We start from the raw sequence: 27,477 nt of genomic DNA, 5'->3' as shown, positions 1-27,477 counted from the left end.
GCGTTGTCTTCCACCTGTCGTAGGTGCCATCTGCGCCACAGGCCCGTTTTCCTCTTCTTCATGTAGCTGGCCCCATGACCACAGCCAGATGACTAACTCCAGCTGCCCTGAGGTGAGGGGGAAGCCGTGGAGGGAGTCTGGGTCATGCCTTTAAGGGGAGGGACCAGGCCTCCCCCCAGGCAGAAAATGCACTTGATGGCCAGGAGCAAGGGCAGTATCGGGGGCCGGGTCCCAGTTCCATCCCATGTGAACCGCCATTACCCCAGGTCTCTGTTACAGCCCTCCCAGCGACTTCCTGCCGGATCCTCTGCCGTATTCATTTTTAACAAGGCAACCAGCACATTAGCAAGGTGGATTTTCAGCCCAAGCCTCAGCCCACACAAGCCGGGGATGAGCAAATGAAATTTACAGAAGCCAAACTGCTTGGAACCCTGGGCACAGCTACTCGTGTGAAGCTGTGACTGTCTTCTGCCTCTCCCTTGTCCCCAGTGTAATTTAGATGGAGATGCAGGCCCACCCCTCCAGAGGAGCCAGCTTAGTGAGGACGGACGAGGGAGGGGCTCCTCCAGGAGCAATCACCCTTTATCCCCTCCCGCGCTAGACCAAACAGCACACCCACGGCTGGGCTCTCTATTAGATGTGGTTGGGGTCCCTGGGTCCTGGCTTCTCAATCACCTGAACTTAGTATCTGTGTGAAGAGAACTCTGCACAACTCCTCTCTCCAGAAAGACTTCTCCATTTGAGGGACGGTGGCTTATCCATGTGAGAGCACCATACTGCTGGATCTGGAGGCTTTTGGGAAGAGAGGGCTGCATTGTCCCCATTTTCTCAGGTTTCCACACCAGCATACTACTGAAAAAAAGACATCTGCTGCTTCAAGTCATCAGTGCTACTCAGAAGGGGAAAAATTCTAATTTAGAATAAAGGGTTGAACATCATTAAAGATACATGGCATTTTTTTATAATTCTCTTTTCAAATCAGATTCTTAGTATAGTTCGGCTTCATATTTAAGTTAACTGTGGCTCAACCTATGAAGAAGTCTGCTTTTTGTGTCGTCTCACACTCAGAGGGTTGAGGCTGGCTTACCAGAAACTCCCAAAGTCAGCCTCCATCTCCTTCCTGCACTGATGAGCCGGAGACTAGCAAAAAGAAGCAGTGATCAAATCCGAGTAAGTCCAAGCTCAGTACTAGCTTGACACAATGTGGAGAGTCGGATCAAGCTGATATTCCCAGCAGACCCCCAGATACAGCAGCAGAAGGCAAGTCTTTGGCATTCTTTCCAGTTCATTTCCCCAATCTGTCTGTTGGACCTATCTCTAGAAGGCAAAGAATGCCCTAAGTACAACAGACAGCAATAAAGACAGGGGTCACCAACTATTTTTAAATGGATTTGCCTAGAAAAATAAAGACTTCCAGTCTTCAGTGATTGGTGCACCAACTATTTTGTGTGCCACCACAGTGCATGAAAATGATGGCGCCAACCCAAAGCTCATCCTGGAGCAATTCTGGTTGAAGCCAGGCCACCAGACCATGGATGGCAAGGGCATTTTAAAAGGCACTGGCCTCAGAGAACTCCAGTGGGGGTGATCTCTGTGTCTGGTTTCCCTTCAAAGGAATGTCCTGGCATCTAAGTGTGCACAAGCATCAAACTACATCTTGATTTTCAAACAAGGCATTTATTTCACTGTCAGATGGTCTGGGACAAGGAGTAGCCACAGTTTCAAGAAAATAAACTTGGGTTCTCTACTGCCTCATTGGGAATGAGAGCCTTCGATGGAGGTTTCTAATTCCAGGAAACTGAAGTGAGAAGAGGCCATTTGTTTCCAGTATAGTTCATCTTTTTATCAGTGAATTTTAGAAGGGCCCTAATCACACAGGCCTCTAGGAATGAATGAATAAATTAATGACTATAAGAACACAATGGAGATGATAAAGGGAAACAAGGACACATTAAGAAGACACTTCCCTTTCTCATTATTGCGAAGGGATAGCTGTAATTATCTAAAGTTGCCCATATAAAATGATTTAAATTAATTAGGGGTCAATAAACGGTGATTATTAGAGGGAAGAACACCATCAGAAGGAAACTACAGGTTCTGAAAAAGCCAAAGGTGGCAAACAGCTTTTTAGGACATCTGGGTTGAAATGAGAATGAATAGCAGAGAGCCTTGAGGAAGAACAAAACAGGGTTCCTTCAGCCTAGCACAGTGCTCCAGTCAGGAAACACAGGCCCTGCCCATTCGGGCAGGAAGCTAATTGATAATTATTAAAAAGTGTGATCCTAAGGGGTTAACATTCAAAATATATAAAGAGCTCACACACCTCAACACCCAAAAAGCAAATAACCCAATTAGAAAATGGGCGGAGGATCTGAACAGACACTTCTCCAAAGAAGAAATTCAGGTGGCCCAAAGGCACATGAAAAGATGCTCCACATCGCTAGTCATCAGGGAAATGCAAATTAAAACCACAGTGAGATACCACCTCACACCAGTTAGGATGACCAACATCCAAAAGGCAAGCAACAACACATGCTGGCGAGGACGCAGAGAAAGGGGAACCCTCCTACCTGCTGGTGGGAATGCAAACTAGTTCAACCATTGTGGAAAGCAGTATGGGGGTTCCTCAAAAACTAAAAATAGAAATACCATTTGACCCAGGAATTCCACTTCTAGGAATTTGCCCTAAGAATGCAGCAGCCCAGTTTCAAAAAGACAGATGCACCCCTATGTTTATCGCAGCACTATTCACAATAGCCAAGACATGGAAGCAACCTAAGTGTCCGTCAGTAGATGAATGGATAGAAAAGAGGGGGCACATATACACAATGGAATATTATTCAGCCATAAGAAGAAAACAAATCCTACCATTTGCAACAACATGGATGGAGCTAGAGGGTATTATGCTCAGTGAAATAAGCCAGGCAGAGAAAGACAAGTACCAAATGATTTCACTCATCTGTGGAGTATAAGTACAAAGGAAAAACTGAAGGAACAAAACAGCAGCAGACTCACAGAACCCAAGAACCCAAGAATGGACTAACAGTTATCAAAGGGAAAACGGTTGGGGAGTGGGGAGTAGGGGATTAAGGGGCATTACGATGAGCACACATAACGTAGGAGGGGCACGGGGCAGGCGGTATAGCACAAAGAAGACGAGCAGTGACTCTGTAGGATCTTACTATGCTGATGCACAGAGACTGTAATGGGGTATGTGGTGGGGAACTGATAATACGGGGGAAATGTAGCAACCATAACATTGCTCATGTGAAACCTTCATAAGACTGTGTTTCAATGATATCTTAATTTAAAAAGTGCTGATTCAAGAAATGGTGGTTTAAGAAGAGCACAGAGCTGCTGAAGTAGCAGCTTAAAGATTCAGAAGTCTGCTCTCCGTCCCGGGAGGAACAGTGCTGGCCGAGAGAAGAGGCGGGCTGGGGCCAGGTCTGTTTACCTTGGCACGTCCTGCACTCATCGTTTAATTTCAAAATAGCCCAGGTCAACCCCTTCAGCAGCACCCCAGCGCCTCCACCAAGCGGCTGCACCTGCTGCCTGGACTGGGACAGGCATCTACCAGCTGCTCTCCTTGTCCGCCAGTCATCTCCCCACCTGGTAGCCAGAGTGGCCCTTCTAAGACTTGGAAGATCAGATTGTGTCACTAGTCTGCCCAAAGTCTCCGCTTCTTTCCCTTCTCACTGGGAGTAAAAGCTAAAGCCACTCCCACCTGCCCCACCCCTGACCTCTCCTGCTTAAGCCACACCCAGCACCCTCCAACCCCAAGGCCTTGGTGCTGGCTGTCCCCTCTGCTGAGAACACTCCTCTTCTAACACCCTCATGGCTCCCTTCCACACTGCTTCAGGCTTCCACCCAAAGTCCCCTCGTCAGATGGGCCTCTGCAGACAGCAGGTGCAGCAGCCCCTCTGCCACTGTCCATCTGTGCTCTCGTTCCACGTCATTCTACTTCAGAGGACAGAGCTCTGTGTTTCCTGCTACATCCCCAGAGCAGTGGTGTTCACACAAAGGAGATTTTGCCCCCCACGGAACACATGGCAATGGCTGGAGATGTTTCTGGTTGTCAAAACTGGGGTGGAGTGGGCTTCCGGCATCTAGTGGGCGGAGGCCAGGGGTGCTGCTAAACGTCCTACGGTACACAGGACAGCCCCCAACAGAGAATAAGCCAGCCCAAAGGTTGTGGTGCTGAGGCTGAGACACCCTGCTCAGAGCCCACCACAGTGCCTGGCACTGTAGGTCCTCAGTATTTGGTGAATGAATGCCTGAATGAATAATGAACAGCCAGCATCAACAGAGCACCAGGCTTAGGAACCAGGCCATGAGGTCCCACACGTTCCTGTCCAGCACTCTGTGTGTGACACGCATGCCCCTTAATCACTGAGCCTCAGCTTCACAGGTCCGCCTCATGGAGCTGTCGTGGAGATCAGATGAGGGGAAGAACCATGACGGGCTCAGCACATGCCTGGCAAGCACAGCACATGGCATTTGCATTTCCATTCACTCCGAGGAGATTGACTGTTCACACTGGCGGTCACTGGGCATCGTGCACCCCAGAGAGATCATGTGTGTCCAGGGTCCTCAGCTCAAAGCCTGGATCAGACAAACCAGGCATGAGGGCATCTGTTCATGGGGAGCAAATGCAGGGCCCAGGCATGCCAGCACCCTGGAGACACAGGCTCACGTGGCACGCTGCTTCCTCCCCCAGGAAAGCCCATCTGGCTGGAGAGCGCTCCGGGTCACAGGTGCGCAGCAGGGTAGTGTGAGCCCGGGAGCAGGACACAGTGGCACCATCAGAACGGGCTTTCTTCTCAAGGCTGGCGGACTCGCGCTGCGCTGGGAGCCCAGGCCAGCAGGATGCTGCAGAAGGAACCCAGAGGCAAGGGAAAGCTGCCACAGACAGGCCGCATCCGCTCCTGTTCCCGGGGCCTCCTCCTGTCCACAAAGTTCTGAATTCTCAGCTAAGTAATTCAGAAAACTCAGCGGGACAGGGTGCAAGTGTGGGGAGGGGAAGATGTCAGAAGATGCCGAGGCCAGCGCATTCTCAACCCCCTACTCAGCCTATGCCTCCCACAACCCCACACGGGAGGCACTAACCCACTGGCCCTTCCTTAACTGAGCCCAACGAGCCCACGAGATACACATCCCATTCAACACCATGCTTCCGGATTCCAGGCTGCAGGGAGAAAAGGAGGAGATATGGTTTTGAGAAAGATCAGGGAGAAGGGTGGCATGAAAACATGGAACCCAGCTGGCAATGGGAAGGGTCACAGATTAACCCTGCTAGGCACCAGGGTCAGGGGCCATTCTTCACACGCTTTGTTACATCAATTTTCCCCAGCAAATCTTTCATGAAGGGATTATTAATCCATTTTATAGAAGAGAAAACAGAGCCTCAAAGTCACCTACCCATGGTCACAGATGTAAAAACAGCCTGAAATTTAAATGTCCTTTTCCAAGTGAGGTGGTCTATGCTGGAGGGAGACCACCAAGGCCCCAACTTCCCATTTCCACGTGGAACAGGTTGCACCCGCCCTGATTCCTCACCCCACACCCTCTGCCCCTCACTCGCTGCTCCCAGGAGGGAGGGGTGACCGCCCCACCTGGGAGACCAGCGGGAACTGAGCAGGCTTGTACTGCTCCCCGAGGGTTCTCTCTCAGGGCCATGATTACGCTCAGGAACTGGCCCTGTGGGGTCCCCGTGACTACCGAACTCAGAGACATTATTGTTGTAAGCCTGCTGGCCCACGGATTTAAAGCTCTGTTTTCCAGTCAGCGTTATGGGTAACAACACTACCGTTTTCATCTGTGTCTCTGTCTGGAAGAGGTGACATCTAGGGTGATTAAGTGCTACCCAGGCAGGTGGGGGAGAGGGAAGGACATTCTAGGCAGAAGGGCTGGCAGGGACAGCACGGTGAAACCGGTGTGTACAGAGACCAGGAGTGGCTTAGTGTGGCTGAAATGCAACCTGACGGACCTGTCAGAGGGTGTGGGCGCGGCCGGGTCCAAGTACAGGTGCTCTGCTTGTCCAGCCCCCTATTCAGTCTGGAAGCTGTGCTATTCCAGAGGGTGAACGCCAAAGGGTGGAGTCCTGTGGGGGAGAAGCTAGTGGCTGAGATGAGAAAGGGAAACTCTTCACTGTGTCTCAACAGTATCTCTTGAGTTTTTCCCATATAAAGGCATTAATATACAAAACAAAAACTTCAACAGTGATTTTTAAAGTTAATATTTAGGATCCAGAGAAGGTTGCAAAGGGGGAATGGAAGGGAAACATAAGCCCCCACCCCACCACCCCTTACTGATCAGGCCTCTCAATGGTGGCTGTTATTGCCTCTTCTTAGAAATAAGGAAATGGGGGTCCAGAGGGGAATTCACGAGCAAAGCAGACAGCAGAGCCAGGAATCCACATATGAGCACAAATACAATTTTGCACAGAATTGCAAGAGGCTTCTGAAGCTGTGAGTCTATGAGCCTCTAGTAAAGCTCAGGCACAATTCACCTAGGCTCTGTGCTAAGCCCTTCAGTTACACCATGAGAATCCTGCAGGCAGGTAACATTTCACCTCATTTCATGGACTGGGAAGCTGAGTTCAGAGAAGGTAAGGCACTTGCCCAAGGTCACGGGCCAAACCCCAGTGTTCTTTCCACCCCAAAAGGCTGCCCTCTCAACTCAATCCATGCGTGGCCATCCACACCAGGGTACTCAAGAAATAAAGGATGCATAAAGTACAGACAGGATTTATACTTCTAATCTCCTAGCAGCACTGATGAGAGAAACTTGGTGGTGACAGTAAAGGGCTGCTGGCCACTATCAAACCTGAAGGTGACACTTGCTTTTCACAAAGGAAGTTGATTCACCTTTACAAACTCTGTAAGACAGCATCTTTTCCCGGCAGCCCACAGGAGTCTGGGCGTTCACACAAATGCCATCCTGCCTCTTTCCAACCAGCCACGCTTCCTACATAGGCCAACACCTGGCCTAAGGTAGAAAAAGTTGTGGGCCAAATATCATGGTCAGGATGCTTATGGCTGCTAGCTCACCTAGCCAAAGGTCATTCAGGGTCAACTCCACAGCCCACACATTTGCAAAGAGCCAGTCAGCAAGGGGGAAACGAAGACACCTGCCTTTGACAGAACACTAATGAGATCAACCAGGCAAGATACTAGAAACACCCAGACTTCCCCAACTTGGCTCTTTTCATTAATGTATTTTTAACTGAAGGACATTTGATATACAGTACTTTATGTGTACAGCATAGTGGTTCGACATTTACATATATTGCAAAATGCTCACCAGACAACTTAGCTCTTTAATGGTTGCCAAACAAAGTGAGTATCATGACTCCTTTCTCGAAGCACAACAAACCCTTGAGGACAGCCTCCTTGCTTTTCAGTTGGGGAAACTGAGGCACACAGACGTCAGAGGACCACCTCCATCAGAGCTGGAATCATGTCTTGCCAATGGGTTTCAGCCCAGGCAAGTTCACTATGGATTCACTGTGACCAAAGAAATGACACTAGAGCATTCTTGAGGTGAAAGGGTTATACTCAACTTTATTTCCACGGCAGCAGGTCAATCACTAAAATCTCGCCCACTCAGTGCAAGTCTGCATGCAGCAAGCCAGTCTCTGCCTCTGGGCCTCTCTGCCCTCACAGTCTCCCACACAGCCGTCCTCTGGGCCTCTGTCCTCGGCACTGTCACCACTCCAGCCTCTGCTCTCCTGCAGCTGTGCCACCGTGTCGCCCAGACCACTGGGCAGAACTCTTTATATAGGGCCAATAGTAATGTATTGCCCACACGTGTGCAGTGAGCTGGCCAACCAGGGCCAGGTGAGAATCCTGGCTACAGGAACATTCATTTTATCCACAAATCAGAACCAATTTTCCTGATGCCCCATCCAGTGCCCCGTCTACCACCCTCAGCTGCCCCCTCCATGATGGGTGGGGAGAGTGAGGGTCCACGCACTCGCCGTGCCACTCCTGGCACCAGGCTTAAGCTGTGGGCCAAGCCAGAGAGGCAATGCTCATTAACAGTTGTGTGCCCACCCTTGGGAACCCGCTTTCAGTGTGGCTCTACAGAACACTTTTTTTTTTTTTTTTATTAATAATTATTTTTTATTGAAGGGTAGTTGACACACAGTATTACATTACATGAGTTTCAAGTGTACAACACAGTGGTAGAACATTTATATACATAATTCTAGGTTCCAGCTATCACCCTACCAAGCTGTTACAATATCTTGACTATATTCCTTATGCTATACATTACATCCCGGTTACTAATTTATTTTACCATTGGAAGTCTGTCCCTTTTTTTTTTTTTTTTTTTTTTTTTTTTGTGAGGGCATCTCTCATATTTATTGATCAAATGGTTGTTAACGACAATAAAATTCTGTATAGGGGAGTCAATGCTCAATGCACAATCATTAATCCACCCCAAGCCTAATTTTCGTCAGTCTCCAATCTTCTGAAGCATAACGAACAAGTTCTTACATAGAGAACAAATTCTTACATAGTGACTAAGTTACATGGTGAACAGTACAAGGGCAGTCATCACAGAAACTTTCGGTTTTGCTCATGCATTATGAACTATAAACAGTCAGTTCAAATATGAATACTCATTTGATTTTTATACTTGATTTATATGTGGATACCACATTTCTCTCTTTATTATTATTATTTTTAATAAAATGCTGAAGTGGTAGGTAGATACAAGATAAAGGTAGAAAACATAGTTTAGTGTTGTAAGAGAGCACATGTAGATGATCAGGTGTGTGCCTGTAGACTATGTGTTAATCCAAGCTAGACCAGGGCAATAAAACATCCACGTATGCAGAAGATTTCTCTCAGAACGGGGGGGTGAGGTTCTAAGCCTCACCTCTGTTGATCCCCAATTTCTCACCTGATGGCCCCCCTGCGACTGTGCCTGTCTTAGGTTGTTCCTCCCTTGAGGAATCTTACCCGTCTCTGGCTAACCAGTCATCTTCCGGGGCCATACAGGGAAATGTGAAGTTGGTAAGTGAGAGAGAAGCCTTATTGTTTGAAAAAGTTAGCTTTTTACTTCTTTGCATATTTATGCCCTGTGGCTTCTATGCCCAGCATTTGTCTTGAGGTATCTTTACCACTTGGAAGAATTATGATACTCGGTAAATTTGATATGAGGCACGAATTCTATTTAAGGGTTGTAATTAGGAAGGAAGAAGAAAAGCTATAGAAGTAGCAGGCGGAAGAAAACATGGGAAGATTGATTATTTCTTTGATATATCTTCTTGTAGAGTAACTTCAGCATGTATAGGTTTTAAGCTACTACTTAAATTGCACACACACATTAACATAATAGGAGTATAGTTACATAACCAAAGCATATCTGTAATTACTAGCCATCTGCAGTGAAACCAAGAAAACCAGTTAGGCACCTTAGGCATTTGTGAAAACTTATCTATGATATGGTGGATATTGTCCAACTGAACTTGAATAGTCTGAGAGAAATCAGACAAATTAAAACAACCCATTCCTGGGGACTGTTCACATGCCATATGTTCTTTTAACAATAAATAGTTTGTAGTTGTAAGACTTTGGAGCGCTACAATTTGCACTTCTCCAAATTCTTGGTTGAGTTCCAACAGTATAGATCCAGTCCAATTTTGTTGTTTTACTGTATGCACAGGCCAGCTTAGATATCTCCTTCCTCATTCCCATGGCAAGTCCAGGAACTGGTGGGATGAGTGCATCTACAGCTGTAGCAGTGCGTGGATCTTTGTTTGGGTTTTTGATGATCATCTTCTGGCATGAGTCTTCCAGAGAGTGCAGATGTTGGAAGTTCTTTTTCATATCGTATCTTAGTTCATTTTCGGGGTAGCCCAATTAGGCTTTGATCCTCTGTATAAACACAAACAGACCCTTTGCCTACACTTTTATATGCCCTTTATACCCTTGTGTAGAACTCGTTGGAGGTTACCACACAGGAACTGCCCTTTTTTTTTTTTTTTTTTTTTTTTGCTATCACTAATCTACACTTACATGACGAATATTATGTTTACTAGGCTCTCCCCTGTACCAGGTCTCCCCTATAAACCCCTTTACAGTCACTGTCCATCAGCATAGCAAAATGTTGTAGAATCACTACTTGCCTTCTCTGTGTTGTACAGCCCTCCCTTTTCTCCTACCCCCCCAGAACACTTTTTTAATTTCTCACATTTGTCAGAACTAGAATAACCGTTAGTTCACTTTCATTCCTTCATTCCTTCAACTAGGGTTTCTTGAGAAACGAGTCTGTGGCAGGCGGGAGTTCAGGCACCGGGATGCGGCGGTGAGCAGGCAGGAAGAGTGCCTGTCCTCAAGGTGCTTACAGCCCAGGGCAGGTACAGAAGGTAAACGCAGTCTATCCCGGCGGTGGGGGCTTCAGAGCCCTGAAGTCCACGGATGTGAGAGGTCCCGGCGGGTGACATGACGAGCGTGAGGGGCAGGCCCTTTCAATGGGCCGTCGGAAGGAAGTCCTCCAAAGGTGGGCATTCAACAGACCTGAGTGCTTCCAGCTGACGGTGGGGCATCCCAGATGCTGGGGGTCTCCAAGGACCATGGGGAGGGGGAAGGGGAGGACGGCCTGGCCCAGCACGTCCGAGCCCTTGGCCTTCCACAGCCTCTCTGGAACAGTTCTGTCAACTCTAAGGGCCAAGAGTCCCATTCTGCAAGGATGGTGGGAGGATTAAATGGCAATATAGATAAAGCCGGTTCACAGAAGCAAAATAAAGGAGGAGATACCCACATTATTCATCTTCTCCAGGCACGCCTTGAAGGAAAATCCAGAATTGCTCTAGAAATAGGTACGAACTTTAAGGATGGATGTTATACCTGAAGACTGGCGGTGATCACCTGGAAATAACCAGGACTAGGGGGTAGAGCTTGAGCCCCTGGAGCTACTGAATGGGCTCAGAACGCAACCACAAAGAGGGTCTCCAGAAATGACATCAGAGAGAGGTGGCTTCAGAGTGACGCCACCGCCTGACACCCAAACACATGAGGACACTGCACCTCTGCGTGGATTCTCTCACTGTCCTCGGCCTGGCCCTCAGCCTCCCCGGCATCGACCTGACCAGGAACCAAGCGTGGCAATGCTAATGCTCACCACCATGGAAGCCCCTACGCACCCGCTGTGATGCCTGGCTCGGTACCGTATCTTGTACCTTCACCTGCTGGTACATTCAGCCCTCAGAACAGCCCTGAGGACCCAGCCCCAGAGAGTCTGGGGGGGGAGGGGAATGAAAAAGAACGAGAGAAGCCCAGCAAGGAAGTACTGGAGCCGGGGCCGGAGCCCAGGACGGTGGCTCCAGGCCGCCCCCGTGAGGCCTCCCTCGCTCTGCTGGGGCCGGTGGCACTCAGCACGTCACTGAATCACGGGGACAGTGCACTGTGCTCAGGGCACCAGCTGGACACTGTTGGCAGCCTGAGGGTGTGGATGCCACGTCAGCTCAGACGTCCCCACCCTCAGGGGCACAGGGGGGACTTTGAGAACCTCTGACATGAGGAATGGCCATCAGGGCAGGGGGACTGAGAAGCCCACCCTGTCCTTGCAAGACGATGCAAGTAAGTCACATCCCTCCTGCTTAAGACCCTCTGCGGGCTTCCCACCACTCTTAGGATAAAATCCAAATGGACTGCCTGCTCCACCATCCTCCTGCCTGGCTGTCCCCTCTCCCCTCCACCCAGCCACACTGCCACAGCCACCAAACCACCCTGTCCCCTCATCCCACAGGCCTCAACGCGGGATGTCACCTGAGGCCTCCTGACAACCACCTTAAACCAGGCCCCCAAACACATGCTTCGCCCTGCCTGGCACTTGCTGAGACTTCCAGGGGCAGGTCCATGTGCCTGCTGACACCCCTGCTGGGTCCTCTCCACTGGCCTGGCAACTCCTCAGGCAGGGTTCTGGCTTCTGGGTCACCAGTGTACAGGCCAGGGTCAGCACAGTGTCTCACAAGGTAAGCACGGGGCACCAAGAGTTTTGAGTAGTAGAAAGGATCTGGCAAATAGTGAAAGAAAGAATGGGGGAGAAGAGAATAAAAAGAATGAAAGTGTACTTTTTTCTTCATCAAGAAAAGCACTCCCCCAAAATTTGCTGCAAGTGTAGACCGAATGTTACATGTTCTTATAAAGCACCCATCAATAAATAGTTTGGGAGGAAATTTTAGAGGTGATGGGTGTGTTCAGTATGGACTGTGGTGACAGCTTCATGGGGGTACTTAGCTCCAAACCCATCAGGTCACACACATTAAATAAGTGCAGCTTTTTGTATGTCAACCAAACCTCAATCGAGTGTTTATTTTTTTTTAAAAAAGAACAGAAAAGAACTCCCCAGAGAACTGTAAATGCCACCCCTCTCTCTGCTGCTCTCTCATGGGTGACCATGCACCACACAGCCACAGTTCCTGCAGTTCTGAGAGCAGCGTCCCGTACAAATGAGGGGGCTACAGAGGCTGACCACCGAAGTCCTTTCTAGGGTAAGACATGTGGGATAGCGTCCGTGACTATCAAATAGCACAGGGCAGCACCCATGTCCTCCAAGCACACTGTGGGCCTCACAACGTGGTACCCCACAACGTGGCATCACCCCCTGGCAACATGTAAACACTCACCAAACACTTTCCCTGATCGGCGACCGCAAACCCTGCCACCAATGCCCTGCTATGGCTCTTCTGCCCGCACGTTCCTGGCTTGCAAGACACGCTCCTGCCTCTTCCGAGCTCGACCTTCCTGGCTGAACTGAAAGGTGACACTATTAAGTCTGCTGAGGAGGCTGAGCCAACGCCCTGCAGCCTACGACGTCCACAGCAGACCCGTGGCTGGCGCCCACCCTTCCCAATCACACGGCCTCAAGAGGCAAGCAAAGTAGAGCCAGACAGGCCATGTTCACAGCAGCAAGGAGAGGTGGGCCCTGCGCCACCGGTACCCAACAGCTCCTCCCCCAAAGTCACATCTCAGCAGCAGGGAGGCCAGAGTCAAGTTGCCAGGCGAGCCTGTAAAAGGCAAACCCCCTTCTTCCCAACCACATCAACACCAGGAAAAAGAGGAGAGAGGCCAGAGGTGGACATGGGGCCACAGCCCCAGGAGTTTGGCTGCATGGCCTTGAGCACTGCACTCAGTGATTTTCCCATCTGTGCAATGGGCCAGTGGTGCCTGCACCTTGCAGGTCAATGCAAAGCAGGGAGGACTCCAGGGAGGCATCGAGCACGGTGCCTGTTGCCTTACCATTTAATGAGTACTAATCACTGTCATAATTATTGCTGACCACCAGGAGCCCCTCTTATGCCATCCCCATGAACCACACTTGTCTACCGGTCTTCAACCTTAGTTACTTTGCTTGACATTAAAGCTTGGTGATTACACGGATGGGAAGAGTCCCGGCCGAAGGCAGACACACTGGCTATTCCAAAAGGCCTCACAGCTCTGGGCCTGGGTCGGCCCCCACCACAAAGGCCCACATCAGTTCTCTTGCAGCCCAACTCCCATCTGGACCCTCTTGGACCCCACACTGGGACCCAAAGGACTACTTAATCCAAAACTTTGTGGAAACATTGTTGCCACAAATTCAGTTTCAAAGAATTCCAATAGTTAAATGAAACTAGAAAATGAAACTGTATTCATTATAAAACTTGGTGTTTGGAGTAAACCAGCTTAAAGAGCAAATGATGACAAGGTGGACAGCTATTCTGTACTGATTCCAAGCCAGTCTGAGAAGGACTTGTAGCCTCAAGGCTAAGCACCTCCCGAAGCCCCACCTGCTAATGCCACCACATCGGCATTAGGAATTCAACATATGAATTTTGGGAGGGGACACACACACCCAGACCATAGCTGTCAGACCAAAAGTGCCCCAGAAAATAATTAAACAAGTTTGGAAAGCTCATCCTGAACACCCAGTATCCTCACTCAGGAACTGCTCGCTTTATTAAAAAGATAGTAATAAGTTTAAGGCTCTCAAACCTGGATGCCGACCATTATTAGCACAACGCTGCATGCCCTGCTAATCTAGAAGCACGAGGAATTGTGAAGGCTTTGGAGTCAGAAAACCCAGGTCCATCACCAGCCTCGCCACTTACTCTACCTAGGCACCATACAGGCACATAGTAGGTGCTCAATAAATATTTATTGAATGATATCCTCTCTGAGAGACCTTAGACAATTACCTAACCCCACTAAACCTCTGTTTTCTTAAACCAAAAAGGAGAATAATATTACCTGTACTTCAAAAGTTACTGGGGGATTAAATAGAAAAAATGTAAATTTAAAAGCTTAGGCATAATACTTGGCATATAGTAAGCTCTGCAAAGCAAATTGTTACTTTTCCTTGGTTATATTTTTACCCATTGTTATTGCCAAAACTGTAGTGATAATGTAAACACACTGACTACAGAAAAAGGATGGAGGTGAGATGGGGGGTTTCTCCCCAGCAATAAATCCAGTGCTACCTCCTCAGACCTGCTGTTTCTAAATACACCAGTTGAGTTCCAGAAGTTTCATTTCAGGGCTTGTCAGGAACTAGTGGTAAGAGCCCACAGAGAAGAGCTGAAAAAGGCAGAGGCCCCCACCCCACCTGGCCGGGTGAGCTCAGTGGGGACAGAAGACTCAGCCGCCCCTAGGATTGTAGGTGGCAGAACAGAGGGGCGCACGAAGTGGAGAACTCTTTTCCAGCAGCTCTCACGACCAAGGAAATGAAAGGGCAGACAAGAGAGTCCGGGGGACCCCCATGAAGATGAGGGTGCTGTCAGCACCCCTTTGGGCCTCCTCCCCAAGCCACACAGCCCCAGGAGCAGCAAAGAGCCACTGCACTGGTCCCATCCCACCTGTGCGCATTTCCTCTGCACATCAGGCAGATCACCCAAGAGAGGGCAAAAGAGCCCAGAAAGCAGAGGCTATGGGCAAGCACCTCACAGGCCGGGACAGGGGCACATCAAACAGCATGGAGCGGGCCCACAACCTCCCGGGAGGGCACAGCCACCCGGCCACAAGGGCCATCTTCCAGCTCTTAACATAGGAAAATGCATTCGTTAATGCTGTGGCATGCAAAGAAGCTGTAGGGGTCAGACTCCTGGCACACACCGACTCAGCACCAAAATGGCTGCTCCCAACAAGCCCGTAGGGACGGGCCCAACCTCGGCCCCCAGCTCCACAATGAGGAATGTTACCACAAAGGAACTGTAAACAGTAATCGTGGCCAATATTCTCAGAATGCGCTCCCGGCAGGCCCAGCACTTCTCATTTGTTGCTCACAAAGAATGAAGAAACTCACTGCAGGAACATAAAACAAGATAACAAAAAACCTTTCTGGTGCCCCCCTCACTCTCTACAGAAAGAAAAAAAATCTAGTAAATTATAATAACCCGAGCGATGGGAGAGTACACCGTCATTCCACAGGAGGCCTGGGAGATGAAGAAAAGGATGACTACGAAATACAGTTACAGGAGCAGAACACAAATAGGCACGTTGATAATAGCTACTATGTATCGACTCTTCACTCTGATCTGAATACTTTGCCAAGCGCCTCACAGTTCATCTCCACACCCACCATACGAGATGGGGTTCATCACATCCGCATGCTCAGAGCAGGAAACAGGCCCACAGAGGCTTGAGGCCACCAGCTGGAACGGTTTCCAAGCGTGCCCTCCAGGCTGGGCGAGCAGACTGCCCCCCAAAGCAACAGGCATGATGCAGTGACGGCCACAGACAGCTCTGCACACCCAAACACAAATTACAAACCTACCTGCAGAGACAGAAGTATGGGTGTTTGGGCTGCTGGAAACTGTCTTTACTACTTCACTAAACAAATCCATTTTTCATCACAGGCTTTGTGTTTTCTCTAGCACCAAAGGGCCTTGTGGAAAGAGAGGGCAGTAACATGGGTCTGGCTGCACCACCTTCTCTTGGGCACTAGATAAGGACAAGCACATATGCCCAAAAGGCCAGGACAAATCCCTTTGCCATGTCACAGACTCTCCCAGAGGGGAAAGCTGCTTGCCAGAGGACTTGTCAGTTACCCCAAACACCAGGGATTTAGTGCACCGCTCTAGCTCGACTACAGTGCCAGGGCAGCCTCCTGTACCAGGTGTGAAATGAGCCAGGAAGCCGTCAGGGAGCCCTGGGGAGCACAGACTCGGGAGTCTCTTGTTGGACTCCTCCAGGGTTTCTGAGGGTACAGCATCTCCCTTGGTGTGCTTCACGTGCTGAGACGCAATTCTCAATCAGAAGCTGGGTAGGCGTTGGGACGCCATGCCTGAGATGCCCCATGTTATGAACTGAAGTGTGTGTGTCCTCCAAGTTCATGTTGAAGCCCTGACCCCCAATATGACTACATTTGAAGACAGGGCCTTTAAGGAGGTAACTGAGGTTAAAGGAGGTCCTAAGGGTGGGGCGCTAATCCAATAGGACTGGTGCCCATTTAAGAACAGGGATGTGTGAGCAGAGAGAAAGATCGTCTGCAGCCCAGGAGGGAGGCCTCATCAGAAACCAGCCCTGCCAGCACCTTGACCTTGAACTTCCAGCCCCCACAATGGTGAGAACTAAGTGTCTGTTGCTTAAGTAACCCAGTCTGTGGTATTTTGTTCCATGGTCCCAGCAAACGAATGCACCCTGGATACCCAGACAGACTTGCTCTTCTCATTTTTCTGTGATGATGCAGGAGATGGTACAGGATGAGGGGAGGCACAAGTCAAAACTACCCTCCATTCAAAGCGTCTACGAATCCTGATCTCTCACCTAGAACACAAACAGGGTGGACCACAGTGCTGTCCCAAAGTCTCCCTGAAATTTACAGCCACCCCCACCCTGCACACAACCACCCCCAACAAACCACGTTACTGCAAAGCAGCCAGGGTCACCACGTGCACATAGTGACCCATTTCCTCAGAGGTTCCAGGCATAAACTCTGGATACACCCCTGCTTGCCAAAGACACCAAGTCATAAAACTGGATTTACATTTTCTGGGAAAGTGCATGAGTACAGCCAAGAAAACCAGTGCAAATCTCTGCCATGAGCATCACTCGAGGCTGTTCAGAGGGATGTCCTTAGTGAAAATGCCCAAGCAGAGCCAGCACCTTCCCCAGTGTCAGGAAACAGTGGAGGGACACGGCCGGGCCATGATCCCTGCAGACCCCCACGGCAGCTGACAAAGCAAACCAGGTTTACCTGAGATGGGGACCCCATCCTGGGGCACAGGAAACCCGCATGGACGCACAATGCCAGCTACCTGCCAGAGGGGGAAACGAAGATACCCAAACCACACAAGGGCGCCCGTGGACACAGGAGGGGCCTGCAAAGCATGGTATTCATGGCCACAGGCTCGGGGTCATTGTTCTTCATCAAATAAATGTAAATAAGACAAAATTTGCACCGGTGTTCTTAAGGGTCAATACACCTAAGAGCAAATCTCATCACCCTGCATGAAGGTGTGGCCCGCACAGAGAGAAGGCTCGGCAGAGGCCAAGGGGCAAGGCGTCCAGCAGGGACTCGGGACCTCGTTCCTCAACGCCTCTCCAATCCTGTTTCCCCCCAGGAAACACTGGGAGTTTAGCGCCAGAACACCCTCAGCCCTCCCAAGGCTTCTCCCTTGCCCTCTCTCTCTTCTCTAACAATGGGAGCAGGTCTCAGTCAGAAGCTGTGATGGGCGGCAACATCCAGGCCGACTGAAAAACACTGTTTCCTTTCCATTGTCTTTATCGCACAGTTACCGGCTATTTATGTCCACTAAAAGTAGCTGTCCATTTACAGTAGCCATATAAAGTTCCCTTTCTAAATAAAGGAATTCAGATTTTTTTAAGTGCACCATTTTTTAAAATTATAGTAATAGTACAGTGATAGATAACTGAAATTTGAAAACCAGCACCCTCAGGGTTCTCTGAGCCCATGAGTCCCCCAAAGCGGGTGACCTATAAATATCCGCACAGCTGGATTCACAGCTGGGAAGCACCGTGCTGGGCCACACACTCCCGCTGTACAAAGCGAGGCCCGTCATTCCCACCCTGCCAGCCTCACAGTGCCCACTCGTTTCCTCATTCATCCTTGAATCACAGGACACTGGTTGTCTCCCAAACTCTACTCTTCCTTCCTTAGCAATGAAAACCCCAATTTTTAAGGGGTTGTGGGGGTACACTGCCTCCTTAGCAGTCAGGGGAGGCCGCAGGACTGGTATTGGCCACATAAGTTGGATGCTGTGTGCACCCTCTAGGAAGGGTCCTTACAGCGTTGGGGACTGAGGGCAGTCCCCAAATTCACCTCTTCTATGCCATGGATCCATTCTGCAGCCTGGTGAAGCCCAGGGGCCCCTTCTTGGAAAAGTATTTTAAAACACAGAAAATAAAACATAGGAGATTACAAAGGAAATTGATTATACTGAAACAGAATTATCAAAATGAAAAAAACAAAAGTGATGTAGTAATATATGGGATTCTTTATCATCACATTAAAAAGCCACTCTATCTTCGAGCAGAAATGACTCTGAGATTCTTTTCATGTCTGTGACAGGTGCCTGTGACTTCCGTCAGTGACAGGCCCCCTGCTAACACCACTATGGTTTCTAGGGTTTGCTGTTACTTTTATAATTGAAGATAATGCTAAAGTTCAGTCAGAGGCTAGAGAAAAAAGTTATAATTTCTTTCTCCATGCAAATTCAGATCCCTGAATCCTACCTACGGAAATGGAGGAAGTCTCTCCTCTTTCCCCCTCCCCCTTCCTGATACCTAGGATGAGAATGGGATGGCTGCAGCTGAAATAGCCACTTTGGACTAAGAGGCAAGGGAGGAGGAGTCCTGGTCTCTGAGGATCACAGAGCCACGTACCAGCCCCAGCCTGTCTACCTCTGAACAGAGAGATGAGTTTCTATCTCGTTAGGCCACAGTAGGTTTATTCTTGCTTATATAAAGTCACTCAAACCTGATCTTAATTGCCATATCTCTAATACTTTTCCTGAGTGGTGAGGTTGCAAACAGCTTGAACCTGATCCTTAGCAACCTTCAGTCATCTTTGAGAAACAAACCCTGACTTAGAAAAATGGTTCCTCCAGAGCTACTAAGGAAACCCACATAGAACAGTTATTCTGTAGCCAACAGCCTTACAGGAGGCAAACCCCAAAACCTTGAACCACACAAGCTCCCCGTCTATCTCAAGGCCGCTCCACCTCTGCAGTGTGTCCTTTAGTGCAGGCATGGGCCCAAGCACCACACATTAACCACAGCTCAGGAAGCTTACAACCAAGCACCACACTTCAAGGTCATGACCAGATGTGCACACACACGACCTCTCTCTGGAAAGTTCACAGTCATGTGGGAGCAAGCGCAAAGGCACCGGCATGATGTGCAGGCCCAAGAGTCACCCCGGTGTTGGCAGAGATGGCTCAGCAAGTACTTACTAATTGTCATCGACTCTGGCACCGAGGAAGAAGTTAACAGGCTGCTCAGAGGGCTTCCTTGGTCTGGAGGACTGGCTTCCACACTGGGAAAAGGCAGGCAGAAGGAAGTTACACTCAGCAACTTAAAATACAACCTCACCATTCAAAAAGTTGCAGGTGCTAAGTTTACTCAGGTGCACTGCTACACGGAACAGAGGCCGCCCTTTGAAGTTACAGTCAGTCCTCATTATTTGCAGATACCATATTTGCATATTCACCTACTCAATAAGGTTTATTTGTAACCCAAGATCAAGTCTCACGGCACTTCCCTGGTCGTTCATGAACATATGCTGGGTGGCAAAAAACCTGAGTCACCGAAGCTCATGCTCCCACCTGACATCAAACAAGATGAGTTCTGCCTCCTTTAACGATCACACAGGGAACGAACGTGTCCTTTGGGTGGGCTACTTAGTGCCATCCTTGTGCTTTCTGTTAGTGATTCTGCTCTTGGACATGGCCCCCCAGCATAGTGTCAGGTGCTGTCTGCTGTTCCTAAGCACAAGAAGACTGTGATATTCATTATGTGGAAAATGTGTATGTTAGGTAACCTTTACTCAAAGCCTAAGTTATAGTGCTGTGGGCCATGAGTTCAATGTCAGTGAATCAACAAAACGTGTTAAATAAGATGTCTTTAAACAGGAATGGACAAAAACAAAGTTAGGCGTTAATCAGTTGACCAAAATGTGACCAGATGTTCACAGGGACTAACCCTGTATTTCTCCTAAGAGTGATGATTCGGTCTTCATGGTGACTTGCAAACAATGAAGATTGACTGTATGTTTACAAAGAAATTCCAACATGGAAAAATAATACTTAACATCTTTCATGAAAATAGTAGGGTCATATTATGGTTCCTACACACACACACAACTAGGAAGAAAAGGGCCAGACCATCAATGGAGCTTGGGGCTTGAGAATAATATTTTTTCATTTACTGTTGCATTTTCCAAATGTTCAAAAGTAAACAGCAAAAAGGACTGTAAGGTAAGCAGTGACTCCCACCCTAGGGCTCATTAAAAATGCAAACGTGACATATCCCTGGGACACCAAATTAAAACCATAAAGAGAAAGGAGGAGAAATTTATAAGAGCAACAGGGATCGTGGTGGCATCAGGGAGACCTGAGTGTCCGTCTCAGCCCTGCCACCTAATACACAATGACTTGGGGCAACTTGGTTTCCCTTTGAGATACTTTTATTTGAAAAAAGAAACAACCCACAGAGTGTTTGCTGCTGTATGCCAGACTAAGCACTTCACAAATATATGGTATCTAAGCGGCTTACATAGTGCACAATATTAAAATTGTTCAATATTATCACATATTAAAATCAAGCAAATAATTATAAAGGAGATACCCAGAGATGGCCCAAAAGTGTAAAAAGTAAAGTGGTAGGTAAGTCAAGTGTGACCAACACTGTTTCTCAAGCTCTGAGATCCTTGGCAACTTTGTACATTATGTGATATAAGACTACCCCAAACACGAACGTGAAGGAAAGCCTTGACTTTTAATCTCAGCAGGTGCCCCCCTAGCCTTAAGAGAGAATAAAACGCAGAACTGTGAATAGGACAATTCAATTCTTGGTTTCTGGCAACTTGGTTTCTGAATACTAACATACACCGAGAGTCTGTCTCTGGGAGAATGTGGTCCTCCGGCTCTGTCCCGTTCTCCAGGCTTCCGAGGGGGGCATCTCTGCACAGAGAGGAATCGCAGAGAAAAAGTCAAGTTTCTGTTTTCATCTCATTTTTCTCCATGAGACAAAGACACAGTACAGACATTGGCTTATCGGCTAAAGCAACTGATTTACAAATGTTTCTACATCTGCACACTGGGTTTTAATCTGCTGCCTGTTGCATTTTTTCAACCATAATCTCAGATTTGGCATCAGTCACTGAGAGGAGGGCCCATAACCCCACTTAACCTTTTTTTTTATCTCGATCCACCTGAATTCCTGCATGAAGTTCATATTTAGCACAAACCTGAGAGTCAGGAAATAGTAAGTCAGCTGTTAGACAAACTACTGCTGTAGTGGCTTGATATGGGCACAACGGGGCAGGCATGGTCTAGCCGCTGACAGTAGGCTCACGTCCAAACTGAGGGTCTGCTGCTTTCTAAAAGCCACTTGCCCTGCATTACGTGCCATTAACTGAGAAAGGATTCATAAGTGAGAAAAGATAAGTGAGGCCATAAATAATCTCCAGAAACAACAGGCAAAAGGCACTGAAGACTTCCACAAATGTATTAGCTGCTGTTCACATCTCTTTCCAGGAAAAAGTGCAACTTCATGCCCCTTGGTCTGGACGGTGACATGAAGGCCAGTGTCCCCCGGGACACAGGCTCACTGGAGAAGCTTCTGGCTCGCCGATGCCCAGTACAGAACGAGGCCTGCACCGCGGACAGGGGACGCAGAGCCGAAAGACGCGCCTCGCGGCCCTCAGCCCTCACGGCCTCCCCCACCCTCCCGTTTAACGCCTGGTTTCGTCCTGCCCAAGGCTCCCCAGCTCCTACAAGGCTGAACTGAGGGAACCCTAGGAAGAAAGGTTTCTCACCTTTTCTTCTGCCCGGCTGCCTCCATTAAGCTATTCCATCCACTCACTCCTGCCTCTTTTAAATAGTTCCAAAGGACTCTCCCCGGGGTGGCAGACGACAGGCCAAGCAAGCCCTCCTCCTGGAGCTCCTCTCCTGGCCTCCTAACATACTCTTCGCTCCCGCTCCACCCTCTTTTTCTCTGATTCCAGTACGAAGGCCCCCGAGGCACAGCCCCATGGCCTCTGCACCTTGGCAAACCCAGGGCTTGGCTCCAGTGCTAGCCTCTGTGCGGCTGACGCCTCTCAAGCCCTCACCGCAGCCGAGGGCCTCAGCCTCAGTCCTACTCCCACATCTCTGTCTGGTAGAAAGCTCCCCTGGGGTACCCTCTGGGGCCTCCCAACTGACCCTCACCTACAAAACCATTCCTGTAACCACTCCCGAGCTGCGACGTCAGAAGAGTGCCCACACCACCCCGCTGGCCATCACAGAGCTACGTGGTATCCATAACCTCCCAGTTCCACCCAATTATCTCCCACCCTGGCTCCCAAGCCGTTTCCACGGCTGCCCTAGTTGAAGGCTCAGTACCTTCTCGGGGTCTGCTGCAGAGGTGCCCCCAGTTCCGTCTCACCCTCTCTAATCTAACTCACACAAGGCTGCCTGATTCTGCTTCCTGAAGCAAAGACGGGGACGCAACACACACAACGGAAACCCATGGCTGCATAGAGGCCACCACCCTCCAGCACCACAGACACTACACCCACTTGGCCCAAGTGGGCCTCCCTTGATAATGCACAACCATGGCCCAGGAAGCTGAAGCAGGCCTGAGGCACTGGGGCCACAGAGCAGTCGCAAAGACAGACCACCTCACTCATCCTCAGGGCCCCCTCTGAGGTGGGTGCGACTGTTATCTTAAACTAACAGATGGGCAGTAGGCCCTCATGCGTTTAAGTGACTTGTCCAAGACCACAGTGCCAATATGTGAGGATTTGAACCCCGCTCTGCCCCATGGCAGAGCTGAGCCCATAGTCTCATTCAGCTGATCTGAGATATGTGCTTTTCTATCGACATGTCCCTGGAGTTCCCACCTCCACTCATTTGTCCACAGTGTGTCTCCAACTGGACATCTCTTTTCCATCTGCCAGATGTCCACTCACTGCATGTCCCCACCCCCACCTACTGCATCAGTCCCCTCACCCACTCACCCACCCAGCAAACGCTTCCTGAGCCACCACTGTGGGCCTGACACTGGCCAGGATCGGGGTCACACTGGAATCAAAACAGACATGGTCCTGTCTTCATGGACCTCCAAGACTAGCAGTGGGGAAAGGCATTAGCAAGTAATTATACAAATATACAATTACAAACTAAGGTCAGAGCAGTGGAAAACTGGAAATACACAAGGTTTATGACCAACAAGGCCTGGCCTGCCTGCCAGGAGCCAGAGAAGCCTCTGTAAGACAGCGACCCTTGGGCCACGACCTGAAGGATGGGCAGAGGGGGAAGATGCAGGACAGGGGGCTGCAGTCTCGGTTCCAGAAGCTGCATGCAGGCTAGTGTGGCCGGAGACACCAAGCAAAGGGAAATGAGAAGAGGTGAGGCTGCGGGGTGGTCGGGAGCAGGGGTGGCCACAGTGAGGGTTCCGGGTTTTATCCCAAGTGGGGTGGAACAGTTTACGAAGGGTAATGATGCACTCTGATTCAAGTTCTTAAAAAACCACTCTGTTTGCTAAAAGAAGAAGGGACAGGGTAGCTACAGGGTTGAAGCAGAGAGAACTATTGATGGTTCTTCCCCATGCAAAACTCCAGGAGGGATTCGCCTTTGGGTCCCCAGAGCTGGCATGGTGCTAGTGCACAACAGGATCGCCCACGAATGGAGTAAACTGTGCGCCCTAGTGGCCCGTGAGCCACATCAGTGGGGCAGGAACACAATGCACGCCCTGCAACCACCACAGCATCTAAGAGTCCAAACAGTAAAACTACCCTGGGGGAGCAATCAGCCACTTCAGATGAGAGCAGCACTGTAGCAGCGGCTCCTCGGCCTCAGCCAGCTGACAGACAGATGGGACCCTGGGAATCTGCAGAGACCCACCACAGGATGAGGAGAAGCCCCCGAATGATAGACCCGCCTGGAGGAGAAGGGGGTCAAGGTCACAGACGAACCAAAGCTAGCTTTCAGAAACTGACTGTGCATTTACTAACCCAACACTAAGCACAGGCCCCTCCACCAAGAGGCAAGCAGGAACAGTCACACATGCAGTAGGTAGAAACGGGTGCTTGTTCACCTCCTCCTGTTATTCTCAGCTGAGAGAAACTTTGGGGGACTGCCCTCCCTTGCAGCTTCACAACGATGCTAGTAAACATGTGTGGCTTCATTGTGAGTAAATGCAGGCACAGAGGAACTGATGTTTCCCTTCCTCCAACCTGCCTGTCAGGTCTCGTGTGATGCTGGAATGGGGTCTCCCTTCTGTGAGGCCCCCGAGCCCTAAAAATGTAGCTCTGAAGTACAGACCACTAAACTGCAGAGCCCCCTCCTCTAAGATTCAGACACCCCTTCTCTGCTGCGTTCTCCCTGCCAAGACCTAGCTACCCAAGCCACCCATCCTTCCCCACCAGGTGCTCCCCTCCCTCTTTATCCTCCTCTCTCGGTCTTTCTCCAAAAACCCACACAGATAGTGGTAGTAGAGGCACCAACGTCTTCCAAGATGATGGGAGCGCCTCCTAAGGGACGAGTCCTCTGTGTGCAAAGTCATCAGTACAGACACCCAATGGCTCCCAGGCCAGGATGGGGGAGAACAGGCTACTGCTGCTCAAGCAGGAGGGCGTCAGCCAAAGGGACCCTGGTCAGAAATGGAGTGAAACAAAAGGCGTCTGGGAGCGGAGTGCTGGCAGGGCCCAGGGCAGGCAGGCCAGCCCAGCGCCACCTGGCACACGTGCCTCCCCTGGAGACAGAGCACCAGGCCAGAAGGGAATCAACCCAACACGGCACTCCAGTCAGGTAACGGATTCCCCTCACTCGGATTCCAGTGTCTTCGTGTGGCCCTAGAACACGGTGCCTTCCCATCTGATGTTCCCACCCAGGCGGGTTTGCCCCTCAGGCTGACACAGGCTTCCAAAACACCTGGCAGCTTTGTTACTGTAGCAAATTGAAAAGCTGGCAGACCAGCTCACACACACCACCTCTGGTGCACACAACCAAGATAAGCTGGGACTGAGAGTCCCATCAGCAGTGACAAGATAGGGCTTCTGGGTGTGTGAGGCTGACAGACAGATGGGACCCTGGGAATCTGCCGGGGGCGCCTTCCTGCGATGACTCTGGAGGCCCGCCAGAGGCCACTTTCCCTGGTGACAGTGGAGAGCCCAGCGAGGGAGAGACAGTGCTGGGTTCGGTAAGGCTAACCCCAATGTGAACCACAAATAGCCATGTCCCAGGAGCAGCCAGCCAGCAGCCTCCAGGGACTACTAGTTTGGAAGAACCCAGTTAAGAAATGAAGGAGCCACTTGAAACAGAACAGGCCAACAAAAAAACACCCTCGGTCGGGGGTTGACACTAGGTGATTCAGCTGGAAGCCGTGAATAAACTCTGGGAATGTCAGGGGCCCTAAACACACCTCAGGACCACGTGCTGTCTGCAGCCCCGCCCCCTTCTCAGACATCCCGCGGCTTGCACACTGCCACTGAAGGGACGAGATAACCATCCCCGTCCTGGGCCGTCTGCACCAAGGCCGCCACCTGAGTGGAAGGAGGGGCCTGCAGACCCGAGCAGGGCCCACCAGATGGCGCCTCTGGGAGAGTCAGCCGGAACCCAGCACCTGCTGGCTGCTATGGAAGGCCGTGGCTGCGGCGAAGGTCTGCACCTCAGCCGAGTACAGGCAGCCTCGTGAGGGAGTGTGGGGTCTCAGAGTGACCTGGCCAGGTGAGGAGCCCCTCCACTCCAAGTTCCCAGCTCCCAAGCCCACGGGCGCCCACAAGATACCCTGTCATGTTGCACTGTGCCTCATCTCTTCCCACATTAACCTGGGGAACAGTGACCACACATCTGGGAGGAAGGGGACACAGTGATAACCACCACTGCCCCATGGGCTGTGGTCAGGGTGGGTGCGTGCACGCGGGCCACCTTACAGCCTTAGACCTACTTCGAGGGTTTGATGAGTGTTGGCTGTCACTCTCACCACCGACTGCACCTTCCAAAAGAGACGAGCCTATTAGATAACGCCACTCAGCCACCCTTCCCATCAGCCTCAGGTTCCACCAGGAATACTCACTGCTCTGAGAGGTCTCCCAGCCCAGCTCCTGCAACTGCCAGAGGGGGTCTGACCTGACCCCCACCGCAGACTGCTGCCTCTCCTTGTCCCCGCCCTGCCCCTCCGCTTGAGCTGGGTTGAGTGGGTTTCTGTTCCCCACACAGCAGCAAGAACAATAGTCCATCATCCGGTTCACAATGTCAACATCTTCCTGAGCAGTTGGTGGGCCCCCATCACTGACGGCTTCCTAAAACTGGCCCTGGGAAGATGAGCAGGGTGCCCACATAAAGAGGTGTCAGCACCAAGGCCTCACTCAGCCGGTGGTGCTGTGTGACAGTGTGCTGTGCAGTGCGACGGCCCACTCCACAGTGACATTCACCATACAGGCTACACTCGCACGCACCCTTGTGGGCGAGCTGGGCTCATCCACATCCCCACCACCACTCCCCACCCCAAACCTCGCTGCCCCTGTGACCTTCTCTAGCTAAAGAAAACAGTAAGGAACCACACAAAGCATACTCAATCCCATGGAATGGGACAGAAATGCTTACCCATCCAAAGGCAGGTTTCAAGCAAGCTAAGCCCTGATCCCCAGGCCCTATGCTGCAGAGAGTGCCAAGACTGTCACAGCTACGGGTTCTGTGACCTCCCTTCTCCTAAGAAGGAAAAACAATGGTCACCATTTGCGGTCATCTTGTACATGAATGACCACGTTCAACAAATCACTGGAGAGAAAAAAAAATAGGATTGGGCCTCCTGGGTGACTCACTCACAAGAGCATCTAACAACACCCAGGTTCAGCAGGAAGAGAAGCCAGATCCTCTGTCATCTCTAATCTCAACCAGCTTCCCTGCTCCCACTCCTACCTGCACAGGTAACCCAGACACTCCTGAGGCTCTTGGAGCCAAAGCTCATATGGGAGGAAAAGAGTAAGCAGGAAACACCCACCTGCAGGGCCTAGGAGCCCACTGCGCTGACCGGAAAGAGGACATCAATGTCGCCATGGGGCACCTGCAGCAGAGCCCAGGTGTGTATCTCGGAGAGGCAGGTGGGCCCATCCAGTGGCCTAAGATGAAAGAAGACAGCTGTGTGACAGGGGGGACAGCCCCTGAGGGCTCAGATCACCACGAGCATCTGCCGGCCTCCCACAAGTTGCCTCTTGGGAACTAACCAGGCCGTGACAGAGCTGAAAACAGAAGGAGACATGGGCCGGGAATAGAAGTGTAGTGTCAGGATTAAAGATGGCGGCGTGAGAGGTGAGACAGAG

The 27,477-nt window shown here is 50.3% G+C and overlaps 1 pseudogene; it reads right to left on the bottom strand.

Moving 5' to 3' along the window:
- Positions 1–27,477, bottom strand: part of LOC130682327 (putative protein SNX29P2) — a 73,797-nt pseudogene that overhangs the window by 34,334 nt on the left and 11,986 nt on the right.

This window comes from Manis pentadactyla, unplaced genomic scaffold (assembly GCF_030020395.1).
Source record: "Manis pentadactyla isolate mManPen7 unplaced genomic scaffold, mManPen7.hap1 scaffold_226, whole genome shotgun sequence".
Lineage (NCBI taxonomy): Eukaryota > Metazoa > Chordata > Mammalia > Pholidota > Manidae > Manis > Manis pentadactyla.
The sequence above is the reverse complement of the archived record's forward strand: the minus strand, read 5'-3'. Positions and strand labels throughout refer to the sequence as shown.